The sequence below is a fragment of the Pundamilia nyererei genome, unplaced genomic scaffold (genome assembly GCF_000239375.1).
Source record: "Pundamilia nyererei isolate P.nyererei 1_Seehausen unplaced genomic scaffold, PunNye1.0 scaffold00056, whole genome shotgun sequence".
NCBI classification, from domain to species: Eukaryota; Metazoa; Chordata; class Actinopteri; order Cichliformes; family Cichlidae; genus Pundamilia; species Pundamilia nyererei.
This window is the reverse complement of record NW_005187457.1, coordinates 1,746,342-1,750,723: the sequence shown is the minus strand read 5'-3', so window position 1 is coordinate 1,750,723 and position 4,382 is coordinate 1,746,342. Positions and strand designations below refer to the sequence as shown.

The 4,382-nt window shown below is 40.3% G+C and overlaps 1 protein-coding gene across 2 annotated transcripts in view; it reads right to left on the bottom strand.

Annotated features, from left to right (window-relative positions):
• Positions 1 to 4,382, bottom strand: part of agbl4 (AGBL carboxypeptidase 4) — a 341,409-nt gene that overhangs the window by 304,808 nt on the left and 32,219 nt on the right. The gene's annotated exons all lie outside the window — the stretch shown is intronic.

Below are 4,382 nucleotides of genomic sequence, written 5' to 3'. Positions count from 1 at the left end.
ATCTTATATCGCCCAGCTCTACTTCAAGCTTTAAAATGATGTAAATATCATGGAAAATAAACGGTTGTTTGTATTTCTAAAACAATAGGAGGCCTTACTTTTGGGATTGCCCTCGTACGACAACATAGCTACATAACAAATCAAGTTATCACTGGAACAACAACTTCTATGATCAGTAAAATAGCTTATACACCAGTCAAAGTGAAAACACAAGCAACGTATCCAGGAGGAGGTCCTTAAAGTGAGGCCTTGAACAAGGAGTTCTGAGCCACTGAAGAAATGCTTCAATAATGTAAGCTTAATAAAATACAGTACAGCAGGGACAGAAACGTAGCACTGGTAAATAAGCATTAGCGAAACAAAGTCATTAATGGCGTGGTGAGAGTTTTAACATCCTATTTAACTTTTTACTTCTCCCGTGACAAATTGCATAACATCACTAATTTGAACAGGTGAGCATTGTCTGAAAAAGTAAAGTAATGATGGCTCTTTGGGGAGTCTATATAACACATGGCCTATTCTTCTTCTGTTCATCCTCTTTCCTGATTATGGAGAGTAACTGCTCTACACTGTGCTTTCCCGGGACAAGTGAGGCTTACAAATCACCCCTGCAGCAGTTGGAGGAGTTGAAGGCGCTCGGTGCAAGGTTTTACTGCCTGTCTTCTATGAATGGCTCCCTTAAGGCTCCTGTGATAATAGCTCACAGCCGTGCCCTTCACGGAACCTGACATCAAGTACACCCCTACAGCTGAATGGGAAAGCATATCAACTTAGTCAATGGAGTTTCATATCAACTCACCCACTGGTTTCTGATGGTAACATAGGCAGAAACTGGAATGAAATCGTGGTAGCTAGAAGTTACATATCAGGTAGAAATTCACTCAGTATGAAACTTTTTTCAAAGGTCCTATCTCACTGGCTTCTTGCAATTTTTACTTGAAGAAGACTCCATACATCAGACAACTTTGATTTTAACTCAGTTTACTTAATTCCATATGTATTGTATAATTTATTTTCTCCTTTTTCCCCTTACTTGCTTATTATTAGTGAAAACAAAGACAGCAGTTACTAGTCTCTGATCTTGTATGTTGTATTTTGTTGTCGTGTAGTCTGCCACAAGCCCTGCAGTCATTCCAAATATTTGAGACAAATTTGCTCTAATTCTGCCTGCTCTGCAGACAACTGGGAAACACTTTACAGAAATTATGAAGCATAAAAAAAAAACAACCAAAACTGAATAATAAATGAGTCCATTTCAATCGCTTATCAAGTCACATGTTGGTCACATCACTAAGAATACGCAGTCATGCATATTTTTCATGCTTTTGCACATGCTGCTGTTTATTAGGTCTAACGCATGCTATGTTCATCATCTCTGCTTAGCATGTTAGCAGATGAGATTTGTAAAAGACAGATGAGACTGATGGGGATGTCATAAGTTCTGCAGGTACATGCCCGCTGAGAGGAATATGAACCTAAATAATTTCACAGCAATCCATCAAATAGCTGTGACTTCCAATGCATCTAAATTTCATACACCAGCATGTGGTCTCTGTCTAATATCTGGGTTTTTCCTGCTGCAAAATGAGTCTTTGAGAAATCAATATAAATGTATTTTATGTTAAAGTAAATTAAATTTCATTTTAGAATAAGGGTAAGGTTAAAGCCTCTTTTGTGGGTGCTCATTTTAATATAAGCAGGAAATTAAAACTTAATTTAAATCACGTGAAGCTTTCATACAGGTCATAGTAAGTAAGGGTCGTTTCATGTGTTTCAGTAATACACAAACTTTGTACTTTTTGCTTTGAGAAGAAAACAATTTTTGTGCACCTCTCCTGAAAAATTAACATCGCTTCAAACAGTCACATGGCCCACTCATTGCCACCAACATAACCAGAATTGGTCTTAACTTTCAGAGGTAAGTGAGTGGTTCGATAACCACACAAAAAGGAAGGACATACAAAAAAAGAGACATTCATCCATCCGGCCATCCATCATAACCGGTGCTACGGTGAAGCCAATTTCCACAAAGCTGCTAAGCTGATTGAGGCAGACCAAATCTGTTTCACCAGCTTACATTCCTTCAAAATGGCCATCTCACTTCCAATATCACGGGCTTTTACTGTTCCCCATTCCCTTGGCTCAGGCTGAGAGTTAGCAAGGCTTAGCTGGATGAAACACTCCAACAGCCCAGTTCTTCCCTGGAACCCACTGATATCTCTATAGCACAGCCTCTCCCCCATACTATAGCTGCACTTAGCTGGTTTATTTACTCATGCTATTATTCTTTCTCTATTAAATTTCTCAGCTTTATTTTTTTTGCTTCATGTCACAACAATATTGCAATCATTAGTATATAAAGTAAAGATTTATGTGAATTCTGATGATTCCAGGCACACAGACACAATCTAATCACACTGCCTGTGTATACATACGCACACTCTGACAAAATGCACAGGCAGCACTTAACCACAACACCTTCCACTGGAGTAGATTAAATTCACACAAGACCTTTTTTGAAGAAGGAAATTGGACAGATAAGAAACCGTTTTTTAATGAAAAAACGCTTTTGAGGGGGTCTATAAAGAAAGATCGAGCAGGGAGGTGCAATAGGGGTAGATGTTCACCTGTTTTTGTCACCTCTGTGCCTGCTGCATGCATGCACCACAATATACAGCATATTATTATCTATGATATTTATAAATCTCCAGTCATTACAGTGTCACATTTCCCTTCCCTGTCCCTTTCTCTCTGTCACTGTCTCACACATTTTCTGTCATTTGGCCACAACAGCAAATATCCTATTGGCCCAGGCTGCAGGCTGCTGGTGCTGGTCTATCTGGTCCTGGGATCGATCCGGCTCCAAGCCGAGGCCTCCCATTCATCTCAGTGCCATAAAATGTGATTAGTGCTGACTACAGCACTGCGGGGAGATGGGCTGATAGGCCTGATAGCCTCAGATAGACTGGGCTGGACAAGCTACAGGAAGACAGCAACACGCTGTGGATCCCTCCTTGCCATTCTCTATGTTTTGCTTTCCTTTTTTCCTTCCATTGTCACTTTACATTTGCTTTTTCCTCACTATCGTTTTGCCAGTCTCTTTGCTTCTTTCTATCAAATCAACTCTGTCTTTATATCTAGCTGTCTCCAGACTGTCTGTTTCTTTACTTTATCTCATTTTTTTCTACACCTGACAAGTACTGCTGTGCTGTGGACAAATTACACTGCAGCAGTCAAACTTAAATGCCAATATTGTCAGTTTTTCCTTCTTTTTATTCTGCAATGTTATATTCAAATGATACAACAAGCCTTCATCCCCTTAAGCCACACACGGTGCACACACACGTGGTGTATCTCTTTGCCATGTGACCACGTCTGTCAGCCAATCACCAGCTCCAAGCTTGCCAGCGGCAGGAAGTTTGGAGGCTGTGACAAGAAGTGAGGTAGTAAATTGAACATTACCTCTACCACTAGCTCTGAGGGGGGAAAAGTTTCAACTTTCAAATGAAAAATGAAGTATGTAAGATTCAGGGAAGTATTGCGACAGATTACTTTGCACATGTTTAGGTGTGGACAAATGATAGAATATGACATATAATTGTGGATGGAAACTGATAAGAATTTAGCGTTTCAGACTGCATTATCAATATCACCTATTAATTCAGTTCCTTATCGATTCTCATTGGTCTCTCATTCGCTCGGCTTTGAGAGTCACCGCCATCACTAAGCAGCATATCAAAGACATTACATCTGTGTAAACTAACTGCATGCTGTATGGTCAAATGTTTCTGAATGCTGGAGGTATTTTCCCTCTTTGTTGTGATCAGTGTAATGTGTAATGTATTACACATATTACACAGAATACTTTTTTTAAAAGTAATGCAGTACTTTACTCAATTACTCCCAGGGGAAAGTAATTTGTTATACTATTACACTGTAAACCTGCAGTCTACAGCCCCACACACCACCACAAATCCCTATCCTAATAAGAGTACATATATGATCTTAATCTTAGTATTTAGGTAGGAACAAAAAGCCGCCAGCGCCAAGCAAAGGTGAAATCCGGCCCACAAAGACTTTAAAGGGATCGCCACAGCAATTCTACTTTAGAAACATGAACAAGTAGAATCGAGGCTGCAGCTTCATCACTGCCTTTGTTACCTGTTAAAGTTTAGGGTCTGGCTGCTGGGCCGGTCAGCATTCACTCAACTATTAGGAACCCTCCCTCGTGCTTTACTCTCGCGCTGCTCTGTGTGGCAAATCGAGCGCACCTCTCTGCATTTCGAACACGTGTCACAACAATTAAGAGGACCCGAGGGAAGCTCGGAAAGCTAAGCAGAAGTTATTTGGAGAGGAGAGTGACTGCCGTTGGTTGAAAAGAG